The 15,502-nt window shown below is 44.3% G+C and overlaps 1 protein-coding gene across 3 annotated transcripts in view; it reads right to left on the reverse strand.

Annotated features, from left to right (window-relative positions):
- LOC135758196 (uncharacterized) overlaps positions 1–15,502 on the reverse strand; it is a 118,307-nt gene that overhangs the window by 24,407 nt on the left and 78,398 nt on the right. The window lies entirely within an intron of this gene.

The following is a 15,502-nucleotide window of genomic DNA, read 5'->3' on the forward strand; positions in this document are numbered from 1 at the left end:
TCTGGGCATGTTTCATCATAAGAATGCTCCTGAAGGCATTTTAGACAGAATTGGGCATTTTTGCATGAAAAGTCACAATCCAACTTGAAATGTTGAAATCTCATTCAAAAATGCTTTTCTGAGCTGGAAATGCCTTTAAACGACATTTCTCATCATAAGAATGCTCCTGAAGGCATTTTAGGCAGAATTGGGCACTTTTGCATGAAAAGTCACAATCCAACTTAAAATGTTGAAATCTCATTCTAAAATGCTTTTCTGATCTGGAAATGCCTTTAAACGACATTTCTCATCATAAGAATGCTCCTGAAGGCATTTTAGGCAGAATTGGGCACTTTTGCATGAAAAGTCACAATCCAACTTGAAATGTTGAAATTTCATTCAAAAATGCTTTTCTGAGCTGGAAATGCCTTTAAACGACATTTCTCATCATAAGAATGCTCCTGAAGGCATTTTAGGCAGAATTGGGCACTTTTGCATGACAAGTCACAATCCAACTTGAAATGTTGAAATCTCATTCAAAAATGCTTTTCTGAGCTGGAAATGCCTTTAAACGACATTTCTCATCATAAGAATGCTCCTGAAGGCATTTTAGGCAGAATTGGGCACTTTTGCATGAAAAGTCACAATCCAACTTAAAATGTTGAAATCTCATTCTAAAATGCTTTTCTGATCTGGAAATGCCTTTAAACGACATTTCTCATCATAAGAATGCTCCTGAAGGCATTTTAGGCAGAATTGGGCACTTTTGCATGAAAAGTCACAATCCAACTTGAAATGTTGAAATTTCATTCAAAAATGCTTTTCTGAGCTGGAAATGCCTTTAAACGACATTTCTCATCATAAGAATGCTCCTGAAGGCATTTTAGGCAGAATTGGGCACTTTTGCATGAAAAGTCACAATCCAACCTGAAATGTTGAAATCGCTTGAAAAATGCTTTTCTGAGCTGGAAATGCCTTTAAACGACATTTCTCATCATAAGAATGCTCCTGAAGGCATTTTAGGCAGAATTGGGCACTTTTGCATGAAAAGTCACAATCCAACCTGAAATGTTGAATTCTCATTCAAAAATGCTTTTCTGAGCTGGAAATGCCTTTAAACGACATGTTTCATCATAAGAATGCTCCTGAAGGCATTTTAGGCAGAATTGGGCACTTTTGCATGAAAAGTCACATTCCAACTTGAAATGTTGAATTCTCATTTTAAAATGCTTTTCTGAGCTGGAAATGCCTTTAAACGACATGGTTCATCTTAAGAATGCTCCTGTAAGCATTTTAAGCAGAATTTGGCACTTTTACATGAAAAGTCACATTCCAACTTGAAACTTTGAATTTTCATTCTAAAATGCTTTTCTGAGCTGGAAATGCCTTTAATAGACGTTTCTCATCATAAGCATGCTCCTGAAGGCATTTTAGGCAGAATTGGGCACTTTTGCATAAAAAGTCACAATCCAACCTGAAATGTTGAAATCTCATTCAAAAATGCTTTTCTGAGCTGGAAATGCCTTTAAATGACATTTCTCATCATAAGAATGCTCCTGGAGGCATTTTAAGCAGAATTGGGCACTTTTGCATGAAAAGTCACAATCCAACTTGAAATGTTGAAATCTTATTCAAAAATGCTTTTCTGAGCTGGATATGCCTTTAAACGACATGTTTCATCATATGAATGCTCCTGAAGGCATTTTAGACAGAATTGGGCACTTTGAATGAAAAGTCACATTCCAACTTGAAATGTTGAAATCTTATTCAAAAATGCTTTTCTGAGCTGGAAATGCCTTTAAACGACATTTCTCATCATAAGAATGCTCCTGAAGGCATTTTAGGCCGAATTGGGCACTTTTGCATGAAAAGTCAAAATCCAACCTGAAATGTTGAAATCGCTTGAAAAATGCTTTTCTGAGCTGGAAATGCCTTTTAACGACATGTTTCATCATAAGAATGCTCCTGGAGCCATTTTAGGCAGAAATGGGCACTTTGCACGAAAAGTCACAATCCAACTTGAAATATTGAAATTTCATTCAAAAATGCTTTTCTGAGCTGGAAATGCCTTTAATAGACATTTCTCATCATAAGAATGCTCCTGAAGGCATTTTAGGCAGAATTGGGCACTTTTGCATGAAAAGTCACAATCCAACTTGAAATGTTGAAATTTCATTCAAAAATGCTTTTCTGAGCTGGAAATGCCTTTAAACGACATGTTTCATCATAAGAATGCTCCTGGAGGCATTTTAGACAGAATTGGGCACTTTTGAATGAAAAGTCACATTCCAACTTGAAATGTTGAAATCTCATTCAAAAATGCGTTTCTGAGCTGGAAATGAGCTAACCCAGACAGGAAAAATACGTCAGCACTCATTTTGCTTTTATTCTGCCTCCAGGAAGGAAAAAGGAGGGCGCCACGGATAAAAGGGACCAGTCAGGAGCCTGAATTCTACCCCCCCCCCCTTTTCCCGTCATTGCCTTGGCCGTAGCCCACCTGGAGGGCGAGCCAGAGACTCTAATTTTAATTGCCCTTTCCCCATTTCCCCCAAGTTTCTTTTAAATATTTAAATAAATAAAGATTGTTTTTATACTTACTTATCCTCGTTGTTGTCTGGTCATTGGGTTGGCTTTGAGGACCTCCTCGAGGTGGAAGTTGAAAATGGGCGTGGCTTTAGCCAAACCATAGCCAGCCCCTGGGTGTGACAGATTTTGGCGTAGTCGGCAGGGCCTTTCCACCTCGAGTTGAGTAACCAGGGTCGCCCAATGACCGACAACGCGGGGCCCGCAGCCCAACCCCGTGCCATGCCCGTTTTCATGGGAAGCCCCTGGATCCAAAAATATGGGGGGACAGAATCGGAGGTACGCTTGACAGAGTGGAAGGCCCAGCTAGAGTACCTGGCCGACCTGCAGGGCCTTAGTGAAGCCCAGCGGCTCCAATTCGTATTAAACTCCCTGGATAAAGAAGCACGACGAGAGGTGCAAGCCGCCCCCGAAGCCGTTAGAGCCACCGCCCAAACCGTATTCCAGTTCCTCACTGAACAGTATGGTGACCACACCCCCGTAGCTGTCCTTCGCTCCCAATTTTTCAACTGCAAACAGGGCCCCCGCCAACCAGTTAGAGCTTTTGCCCTGAGGTTGAGAGAACAGTTCACCTGATTACAGAACCGCCGCGACCACGGGTTGGGGGATGGGGAGACCCTACTACGTGATCAGTTTCTTTTGGGGCTGAAAGAAGGCCCGGTGAGGCAGAGTCTGAGAGTCCAGTTCAGGAGAGATCCGGGCCTCACGTTTGAAGACTTGAAGAAGGAGGCACTAGCTCTGGAAGGTGATGAGACTGAAGTCGGTGAGCCCCCAGTGTGTGCGGCTGTCAGTGAAGCGACGCCAGCGCGACCCGAGGGTCCTGACTGGAAGCAAACGATGAAGGCCGAACTTTTGAAAGACGTCCGAGAGCAAATGTCCGAGCTGTCCAAGACTCTCCTGGGAGAATTGCGCCAAAGACGGGCGCAGGAGGAGCTACGGACGGTGCCCCGAGACCGAGTATACTCTGAGGGTGGCCGAGAGCCGCCCAGGCGGCCGAACCGCTTCAACCGGCCACGTTTTGAATGGGACGAGCAAGGGCGACCCATCTGCAACCGCTGTGGAGAGCCAGGCCATTATAGCCGCCAGTGTGGGCCCCGTAGGGCGTCGGAAGGGGGTTTTTAGGTCGACCGGCCACAGTGGGTCATGTGGCCGGGACCCCTCGAGAAGACCCCAGAAGAGGAAATGGCTCTAGGAGCCAGATGATTGGGCATAGCCCAGTGGTGAAGGTGAGAGTGTGTGGTAAGGAGATTCAGTGCCTGGTGGACACAGGCTCCCAAGTGACGCTGTTCGCTGAGAGTCTCTCCGAAGAAATGTTTGAAAAACAAGGGGCACAAGGAGCGGAGGCCCCCTGGCTCACGTTGAAGGGCGCAAATGGCCTCAACATTCCTTATATTGGCTATCGATTGACGGACCTAGAAGTTCATGGAGTGGTGGTCCCCCAAAAAGGGGTGATCATTGTACAAGACCACTGCCTGGGTGCACATCGAGCCCTGCTGGGCATGAATGTCCTCTCTGAGTGCTGGGAGGAACTGTTTCGGGCTAAGCCTGGACCAAAGATACCGCCTGCCGAGAGGCCCAAGTGGGAGCGTGTGGTAGCCGACTGCCGAAGGGTGCAAATGACCCAAGTCCGCAGAGACCGGGAAGAGGTAGGAAGAGTAATGTGTCGTTTTGCCCTGTCTGTCCCTGCAAAGAGTGAGGCCGTTGTATGGGCAAGAGTACCGCCTCGAGGAGCTGGCCCGGAAGAATGGGTGCTTGTTGAGCCCCATGTGGATTGCCCACAAGTAGAAGTAGCACGAGGCCTGGCGGCGGTCCGGCAGGGGAGGGTCCCTGTGAGAATACGGAATGAACATCCATACGCGGTACATCTGCATCGACACCAACGGTTAGCCCGGTTGACAACGATTGCACCCCACCAAGTAAGAGAAGAGAGGGATGTCAGTTTTCGTCAGGTGTGCCCCACTGTCATCGAGGTGGCCCTGACGCAAGTGGACGCCCCATTGGGCGGCACGGAGAGAGGTGTGCCGAACCACCTGGCGGGTGAGTCACTACAGGGGGAAGACCTACAACAAGCACAGACGCAGAAGCTACAGGCACTCCTTCGGAGATGGCAACATGTGTTTGCAGCCCACGATGAGGACTACGGGTGCACCCAGGTGGTGGAACACCACATACCTACCGGGGATGCAGGACCAAGCCGGGAGAGGTACCGGCCAATTCCGCCCACTTTGTATACCGAGGTGCGTACACTCCTGCAGGGCATGCTGAGGCGAGGTGTCGTCCGGGAAAGTAGCAGCCCATGGGCGGCTCCCATTGTACTTGTGCAGAAGAAGACAGGAGCTTGGAGATTCTGTGTGGACTACCGTAAGCTGAACCTGACTAAGAAGGACGCCTTCCCCTTACCGCGGATTGAAGACTCGCTTGCCAGCCTCACGCGGTCGGCGTGGTACTCCACATTAGATCTGGCCAGTGGTTACTTGCAGGTGCAAGTGTCCGAAGCAGACCAAGAGAAGACCGCTTTCACGACCCCATTTGGATTATTTGAATGGGACCGGATGCCCTTCGGGCTTTTTAACGCTCCGGCCACCTTCCAAAGTCTGATGCAGCGGTGCTTGGGAGGTCAGTTGATGGAGTCAGTGTTGGTTTACCTGGATGATGTGATTGTCTATTCCCCAGATTTCGATTCTCACCTGCGGCACCTCGAAGAAGTCTTTCAGGCCATGGAGAGGTATGGGCTGAAACTGCAGCCCATTGTGAGACCGCTTTCCAGACGTTGAAACAAGAATTGTTGCAGGCTCCTATCTTAGCGTATGCCGATTTCACGAAACCATTTGTCTTGTACACAGATGCCAGCAATCTCGGGCTGGGGGCAGTGTTGGCCCAACAGCAGGACGGAGTGGAGAGGGTCATCGCTTACGCTAGCCGAAGCCTCCACCCAGCCGAGAGGAACGACGCGAACTACAGCTCCTTTAAATTAGAACTGCTGGCATTAAAGTGGGCCTTGAGCAAAAAATTTAAGGACTACCTCTGGGGTGCCAAGGTAACGGTCATTACAGATAATAACCCGTTGGTGCATTTGCAGACGGCGAAGCTGGGAGCTGTGGAACAGCGGTGGGTGGCCCAACTCGCCAACTTCGATTACCAGCTGCAGTATCGGCCGGGGCGGGAACACATGAATGCGGACGTTCTCTCGAGACTGCCCGAAACGGAAGGCCCCAGGGGCCATGCCGGCCCAGAAGTAGATAGCCATGAGGAGGGCTATATGGTAGGAGCAGTGGAGGCACCAGGAAGCAGGCAGGAAGTCGTGCCTGAGAATTGGGGGTGGGACCCCCGTCGGTGGACGGAGAGACAGGCCCAGGATCAGGATGTGCGGCCGGTAAGAAAGTGGCTGGAACAGGGCCGACGGCCGACACCAGCAGAGAGGTTGGCACAGACGGACACCGGGAGAAGGCTGCTGGGACAGTGGGACAGGCTGGAGTTGAAGGAAGGAGTGCTGTGCAGAAGGATCAGCGACTCGAAACTGGGAGAAGAGGTATGTCAGATTGTGGTACCTGCGGACCAGGTGGCCGCCCTAGTCTCAGCATACCACGATCAGTTGGGACATCAAGGACAAGAAAGGACCGTGTCCCTGTTACGCAGATTCTTCTATTGGCCTGGGCTGGAGTAAGTAAAACTTACTCTTCAGAAATTATATCCACAGCTGGATGAAGTCGCTCTTCAAAATACAAATGTTCATCGTCGGAGTCATGCTCTTCGTCTGAAGAAACGGTTAACTCATTCTTCGCTGTCCAGGAGCATCTGTAGAGCTTCCTCACCTGTAAAGCATGTCATCTTCACAGCGCGTTGATAAGTGAATGAAACTGTCAAAACTTGCTGCTTCTTAAAGCATTGTTTGGGGGCGTTAATCTTGTTTGCATAGCCCGCATCAGGTAATTTCCATATGAATGGCGTGCACGCGGTAGGTGGGAAAACATTAGTGCTAATGAGGTCGAGCCAGAAAAACTGTACCTCTCTTTACTTACATGTCGATTACACAAACAGACAATGATTTCTTCAGATTTTAATTACATCATGTTAAAGTAGACATTTCAGGCTTTCTTAAAAAATATGTGTCACAGGTCGGAGCGGACCCAAGATAGCTAAAAGGGTCACGCTTCTTCCTAGTTTCCACCTCGAGGAGGTTCCCAAGACCACCCCAATGACCAGACAGACAAGTATACTACAATTAAAATACAGCTTTATTAAATATTTAAAAGATAAGGGGAAAGGGGAAGGGTAATTTAAAACAGTCTCTTCTTCTTGGCTCCAGGACAACTCCAAGTTAGAGCGGGGGCTAGGACTCCTTTCCAGAGGGGTTTCTACAATCCGTGGCGCCCTCCGCTTCTCCTGGAGGCAGAACAGGAAAAACGATTTAGTGCTTTGGTTGATACTTTGTCCACTACCTGCCACTGGAGATTGTCTGAGGTATTTGTCCCTTCTCTCGCCCCTTAGGGTCACTGGCGAACTCCTCTGGCCACCTCCCGGCCATTGAAAAGGAAGTGATGGGAAGGAGAGGAACAGGTCCACAATGGCCCCCAGGAGTGATACTCTTGCCGGCCGGGACTGAAAGCAGAGATGGATTATGCAACACGGGTAAGGAATTCACACGGAGGTAAGTACTTTACCAGCTGAGACTTGGCATTCCTCTTCGGGGCACGTCAGAAGCAAAGGTAAGTTACACCGTAAGGTGAAGTATCACACAACAGCAGGCAAGTTCAGACTGGGACTTTATGCTCCTCTTCGGGTCGTACTGGAGGCAGAGGTAGGTTATACCACACAGGTAAAGTATTCGCACCACAGTACGTGAATTCAGACTGGGACTTTATGTTCCTCTTCGGGTCGTGCTAGAAGCAGAGGCAAGTTACACCACACAGGCAAGGCATCCACACAGAGGTAAGTGGTTTCATAAACTGGGGCGTTGCGTTCCTCTTCAGGGCGTGCTAGAAACATAGGTAAGTTACACCACACAGGTAAGGTATTCACACAGAGGTAAGTGATTTCATAAACTGGGGCTTTGTGTTCCTCTTCAGGGCGTGCTAGAAACAGAGGTAAGTTACACCACACAGGTAAGGTATTCACACAGAGGTAAGTGGTTTCATAAACTGGGGCTTTGCGTTTCTCTTCAGGGCGTGCTAGAAACAGAGGTAAGTTACACCACACAGGTAAGGTATTCACACAGAGGTATGTGGTTTCATAAACTGGGGCGTTGCGTTCCTCTTCAGGGCGTGCTAGAAACAGAGGTAAGTTACACCACACAGGTAAGGTATTCACACAGAGGTAAGTGGTTTCATAAACTGGGGCGTTGCGTTCCTCTTCAGGGCGTGCTAGAAACAGAGGTAAGTTATACCACACAGGTAAGGTATTCACACAGAGGTAAGTGGTTTCATAAACTGGGGCGTTGCGTTCCTCTTCAGGGCGTGCTAGAAACAGAGGTAAGTTACACCACACAGGTAAGGTATTCAATGGTTGTCTCACCCAACACTTCTCCCGGGGGGCAGTGGACTTTCGGGGCGCCTGCTGCACACAGGGGACGTCTGGTAGGTGCGTACGGGGTCTGAACGCTTCCCTAGTTCCCCCCTCCTCTCTGGTACTGGGGGTGTTGAACTGGGGCGGACTCTTGGAGAGGCTCCGTACGAAGATGGAGGATGTGCATGCAACTGCCCTCGAAAATACCGTAGGGCCACACAATAGATGCCAATCGCTTTTACTCACACAGTTACGCAGGTATGGTTTCCCACTGCCCTCACTAGGGATCGGCACGGGCTGGTGCTGACCAGTGATGGGCAGTAACGCGTTAGAAGTTAGAAGTAACGCGTGTAATCCGATTACTTTTTTCAAGTAATGAGTAAAGTAAGGGATTACAATTGCAAAACGAGTAATTAGATTACTGTTACTTCCCCGTTAGCAGACTGCGTTACTGCGTTATTTTTTAATCTTGATTTTGTTTCGTGAGACTCTCTCGTGTCGTGACGCGAGTCGAGCGACAATGACATATGAGCACCGCGCCGTCAGTCAGTGTATTGTTGAACGTGAGAAGACAACATGGAGCGCAGAAGAGAACAAGACTATGCAGCGTTTAATGCTTGGAAGTACCGACATTACTTTGAGTTTAACCCAGTTAAAGGTGACAAAAACATCAGCGTCCGCTGTACACTCTGCGTGGGAATAAAACTTTTATCCACAGCGAAAAATTCCACCTCAGATCTAAGCAAACACCTAGCAAGCCGGCACAGCAATGTGAAACTTACTGAAAAAATCCCTGAACCCCCAGCTGACATGACCGCTGCGGCTCCATCTCATACACGTTCACGCGAAATCTGATGTAAAACAACAGACTATATATCTGTATTTCATGGATTATTGGACAAGCTGACGTGACCGCTGCGGCTCCATCTCACGTTCACGCGAAATCTGATGTAAACAACAGACTACTATATTTCATGGATTATACGCATTTGTGGACAAAAATTGTCATTTGATGAATTTAATTAGACTGATTTCATGGGTTATTCACACAACTGAAACAGACCGGATTCGACTCGCGATCGTTATAAGGTAAGAAGTCCCGTTTATATTTTGCATCTAGTCATCTGGACTTCTGTAACAAAATACATTTCTGATGCTAGAGCATGTATCTCAAAACAGAGACAATCACCATACAATGATGCTAAACCCGTAGACCTTTTAAACGATGTATAGTAATGTTGATATTAATATTAGAAATCTTTGTAGACAGTATGCTATATAGATATTGTTTGCAGGCTTAGAAAAAAACGACGCCATCACGCCCACGAATTAGTGCGCGTCGAGAGGTTAAAACAGATAATGTTTCATTTGATTCAATTTCAGATGATGGAATATGCAGAAAGAATAGAATAAGTACCTTAAATTTTTCCCTTAAGTATGACACTTAAGGGGTAAATTCCCCTTACCTACAGTAAGAGAATAATTTAAGGGTGTTGCATACAGTATAATCCCTTAAATGGTTCTCTTAGGTAAGGGTAATCGTTAAATGTTTCACGACAGCGACCCAGGTTTATAAAATACTATTGTTGCCATGGAGATGCAACAGAAAAAGCTTAAGGTTTTTTTTGCAACACCCTTAAGTTGAAATGAAACATAAGGGTGAATTTAAGGGAAAATTACACTTAAGGTGCTTTATGCAACTGGGCCCTGTTGCATACTGTAGCATATTCAGGTCGTGCATCATGTTTTTGAAAAGTAATTAGTAAAGTAACTAGTAAAGTAACTAATTACTTTTGTAAAATAAGTAATCAGTAAAGTAACGGGATTACTTTCTTAGGGAAGTAATCAGTAATCAGTAACTAATTACTATTTCCAAGTAACTTGACCAACACTGGTGCTGACACACCGGAGATCCTACTTTTCTGGTTGTCTTCTCTTGCGCTGGTCTGGCCACAACGCGCTGGTAACTTCCCACGGTTCCACTGGACTGAGGGCGACTCCTGTTTCTAAAAGCACAGCACCAAACTACAAGCTTTAGTGCACACACCCACAAAGTAAAGTTCAAGACTCACCCACAGCAGTTCTCACACATTTCACGTGACACAAGGAGTTAACCAACTCAGCCCAGGTCTCTCGGGTGACTCGTTGGGCACTATTTCCAGCACAAGGGGAAAAGGATCGTAGAATTTGTCGTTGGATCTCCCAACTGTTCCAAATACACCTCACTCGGCTCGCCCACGCTTCTCTCATCCAGTGGGGCCGAACCCTCGATCGATAAACTCACAACATAAGTTTAGAAAACACAGACCGGCTTCAATAATGCTCTGCAGTAGGGCCGTCACTGCTTAGCACGCTCACACACACTTCAAGTAATTCTTCTTTCGTAACACTTGTGAAGATTTATACTGTTACTCACATGTTCATACATCCGCAATACACCGTTGTTCTTCCACTGTTACTCGATCCCGTCATGTAGATTTAGTAAGTTTTCTTTCACCCAGTCACCTCAAATCTCTATTCCGTCTAGCTTTACCATCAACAACCTCACGTTCTCTTCCCCAAGGGATCGGTTTCCAGCACGTACACGGATCTGCACAGCAGCGATCAAACACACCAAAAAGCACGCCGTTTGAGTTTTCAAAGGCGTTGTTATACTCTGCTTCTCCCCTTCAATGACCTATCAGCGATCGCTTCACTTATGGCCCACACCTGTGCGTAATACGGCTTGATTTGCCTTCGGGGAAACCCCGGAAATTCCGGTGTTCGGAGTTAGTCTTCCGGGCGGAACCCATCTTCCCTACTTTTGGTTCTGCCCTTACAGATCGTCACCCGATGACATATGTATCATGTTCGTGTGACAAGTATTGGCGGAGTTATCAGTTCATGTTTGTAACGTGTTTGAGGAAGATGGTCAAGCAGACAGAGATGTCTGAATGCACTCCCTGTTTATTTTCTTTATTTGCCAAAAGCACACGGTTTTGTTTTTATTATGAAGGCACCCACATTAAAGTAGACACATCACAGTTTCAAATGATGTATTACATGTATGTGTATGATTATGAATGACGGAGTATTTTAAGTGGATTTCACAGGAAACAGGAAAAAATGCATCAGAACGCTGCGCCGTGTTTTTGGACCCCAGGGGGTTAATCAGAAAAAGTCACCGGATGCATCAAACTCACAAATCAGTCTACTCACATTCATGTCCAATACATTAGTGGTTGTAACCTTATGATTTGGGCTTGCCTAGGATTCATATTATTCATCAGCATATTTGTAACAGCGCACTCAAGACTTTGTCAATCGGTAGTCTAGAATAAACTCATTGCTTTAAAACGTGTGCAAAATGTAGAGGCAGTTTCATTTGGTTTTATTTTTCTGTTTAATGCAAACGAGGAATACTGGCAAATGCCAAACCGTTTATTTAGAAAAATGCGCAGCTGATCAAAAGGCATATCATGATATTCATGATCTTCCCATGTGAGTGGATGACGAGAGGTTGCAGTCCCCTCACCTCCAGTCACATGGTTTTCCCGAATCAGACAGCGGCACGTATCGATTATATTTTTTGTTACATCGCTCTTCAATGTTTTCAACAAAATAGCACAAATCTGCCCCTGTGAAGTGTGCATACCTCTTTTGAGATTGCAAAACATTCACGTATTTTACAGTGATTTGTGGCAACGGTAAACTTAGGCTGGTTGCCTACTATTCGACATAAAATATGGCGGCGCATCTTGTGTTGGGGTTTTTTGATGTAAAGTTATTAAATTACTAACCGCTAACTTACTGACGTACAGTTCAACATAAAAACCTCTATTATTTGTATACATAAAATCATCTGGCTTTTGCCTGGCCGTGGCAGAATCCCCCATCTTCAACACAATGTAAACAAATAATAGCAGCAGCAATAATAAGAAAAGAGCAATAAGCACAAACAAGCAACAAACACCCGGGTTTTCTGTGCTCCTCCGCTCAGCCTCAATTAGTGTCCGTATCGTATTAGGAATAGAATTTGGACATTACTTTTGTAAACTATGTCAAATATGCAAAAATATTCAGCGTTTTTATCAATAATCATTCAACAACACCACTGTCCCAAATATACAGTGAGCTCCAACTGTATATTTGCCTCGCTCCGTTCCGTAGTCAAAGCTACATGTGCTGGTAGTATCAACTCCAGCACCTCGGGAAATGAATCTTCAATTAAATTTCCTCTTTTATGGGAGCGACTTCACTCATAAAAATTTTAGCAAATCAATGCTACCTGCCCTACCTGGGCCGAGTGGATAACCAGTCTTGTCTCGAGTCACAAGATACAGGTCCTACTAGGACTCTACAGGGGTAAGCGCTGTATTTCAAATTTATTAGAAATATCGCAACACTTACCCCTTTCTGTAGGTCCTCCCGGATCTGCGGTGTCTTTGGTTCTGTCGGGAGGAGGTTCACCCCTGTGTTGCCGGACGAGCGCCCAACTGTTAGAATATAATTCTAAGCAGGTCTAGAAGTATGAGATTTTTGTTGAATCTGTAGTATAGAGATGAGGTCTGAGGTGAGCGGCAGAGAGTTCTGATATATATAGGGTCTATGTCTGAACGGCATTTGGTGTCAGTGTCATTCATAGCCCCTGATATATATCAGAACTCTCTGCTGCTCACCTCAGACCTCATCTCTATACTACAGATTCAACAAAAAAAAACTTCTAGACCTGCTTAGAATTAGATTCTAACACAAGGCATTCACATAATTTGTTTTAGTAATGGTACTCATCTCACAATAGCTTGTTTGTACAACCTTATAAATAAATAAACTAAATCCTCATTTTCGTCAACACTTCAAAGCATGGTAAATGTTATTAATATTCTTAAGAAATATGTTTAATCTCTCCTTACTCGTTTACATACATGCAAGCAAACCATGAGTTGGGCATAAACTTTCAAAAACAAATGTCACGTATAAAATAGAAAAGGCTACATATAAGGAAAAATAATAAAACGCTACTTTGTGCACATATAATCCACAATACAAGGCCAAAACTTCAAAACTAGACTAATAAAACCCCAAATTGGGCTATAAATTGCCAAGCGCAGAGGAGTGAATGAAAGGTATGTATGGCATAATGTTATCACTTGCTCGGCCCTCCTCCTCCAGGTTTCCGAGGAGGAGGGTGTCGTGTAAGGGAGTACTGTGAAGCCCAGACATGCACTAGGCAGATGGCTGGCGCAGTCTTGTCCCCGTCTCCCCCTTACTCCCTTGCTCGACCGGATTTCGGTGAAGCTCGGTGGGTATAGATTTGTGGCGTTAAGCCCACTGGTCGGGGGCGGGACTCTAGTCCTTGTAAGGGAGTCAGTGCGTCGATTTTCAAAAATATGCGCCGGCAGTGCATTTTCCTCGTTCTCCCTAAACCAAATTGTGCAGAGTCTCAGGGTTCCCATGGGTCCTTGAAATCCTTGAAAGTTTGTGAATCTGGGGGGGGATTCAAGGCCCTGGGAAGTTTTTGAAAACATACATACAACAGGTCATTAAAAGTGCTGAAAGTTTTCTGGAAAAAATCCATATTATTCCATGTGTAGTGTAGGATAAGCTTATTATATGGGGGGTCCCCTAGCTAAGCCCTACCCCCCGGCCAAACCCCACCCCCCATTATTATAGGGTCGCTGTGATTTGACAAAGTATGTGATCCTGGATCAACAATCATCTGATTTTCTTTTAATCAAAGAAACCCCAAATTACCCTTAATTCAAACTCTAAAAGTTTTTTACCCCTCAAATTAGTGTGAAACACTGCAAGGCTAGAAATATTAAACAGAATAGGGGTGAAATAGGGTGGACCTCAATGCCTACTCTCAAATTAAATAATTATAGTATTGGTTAAATGGATTACATTGCATTTTTTAAATCATAGATCGAATAATTTTCAGATTAGCAAAACTGGGGCTGGGAAAATAAAATAAGAACAAATTAAGAAATGATGAGCATATAAAAATTGAAAAGAACAAAGTTACAAATAAAGTAAGATCTAACAGTAGTATTTAGGTACATAAATAGAATCAAATAAACATCAACACTGACTTCTTTATTATATAAATTAAATATAATTAATCTTTTTGATACAGAAGTGAGTTTCCTTTGTTTTCTGTTGTTTAATTAATATAAATCACAGAAACACAAGCAGATAAGAACTGCTACTTTCAGACCAACACAAAGATTTGACGTCTTTATGAACTGTTTGCACTCACTTTAAGACATAACTGAATGTTTTTATGAATAGGATAGGTGCCAAGAATGTGGTATTTCGAGATAATTTTTTGTTTGCATGCTTTAGAATCGCGCATCTCCGTGCTTCTGCTTATGAGTGTGTGTCCATTTGAGTATGTGTGTGCGTCATTGTCTGTGCATAAGCTTACTTTAACATCTTGCGAATTTGAGTGATTAGTATTAAAGAGACTATAATTTATTATCATTTATGCATGATTTCTTCTGCTTTCCCAATAAAATATTTTGAGTTTCTTTTGACTGGGCGGACCAGCTGTCAATTTGAGTATGTATCCTTACCACTGTTAAAAAATAATAATTTGAAAAGAATAAAAAAAACCTAAAGATTAGGCTACTAAATGTTCTTACCGTCACTGAGGTGAAAATAATCCACACGCTCAGACAGAGACATTAACTCGTCTGTCAATTCCTCCAGAAAACAGCATGAGGCACACTTGCGAGTTTATATTTATTTCAGACAGAAATCATTTAAATTAGTTTATTGCGAAATTGGGACAAATAACGGACAGTAGCCTATTGCTTTGTGACAGCACAACATGAGAATTTTAAATGCATGCAGCATTTTAATTTTGGGGAGCTCAGAAGAAAGCTGAAATGGCGGAGGTTGGGAGTCCATCTGTTTCAAGTGTGTTTGTAAACTCTTGTTTCATCGTTTAAGCGATTAAATCTCTCGAGTAGACACTGCACTGAAAATTTTTTTATTATGGCCCCAATAAAATGAAGCATAATTCAATTTAGCTAATTTTAACTATTTAAGTTTTTGGTTTTAATTAATATATATTAATAGGTTTTAAGCGAATTACATGTGTTTTAAATCCAAGTCATGTCAATTAATTAAATTCAATTTTAAAAAAATAGGTTGGTGCTTAGCGCATGCGCGAAAATTCATCTTTTCCCTGGTGCTAAAAGGACTCAGAGTTTCCAGTCAGGTTTACTGTGGGAACTGAAGTTGGATATTTCAGCCTTGGAGTTTTTCTCAGTTGGTCTATTTGCACAGAAAGTAATATTTCACGTAATACAGTACCTTTTAGTACATTAAATATTTGTATAAACTTAAAATACGCCGTTTATAATAATAAAATATGCCGGAGGCAATCACAGCTATTACGATATAACGTAAACAAATACCACACGACTCCGAGAGCGATATTGCTTTTATACAA

Source organism: Paramisgurnus dabryanus, chromosome 14 (assembly GCF_030506205.2).
Source record: "Paramisgurnus dabryanus chromosome 14, PD_genome_1.1, whole genome shotgun sequence".
NCBI classification, from domain to species: Eukaryota; Metazoa; Chordata; class Actinopteri; order Cypriniformes; family Cobitidae; genus Paramisgurnus; species Paramisgurnus dabryanus.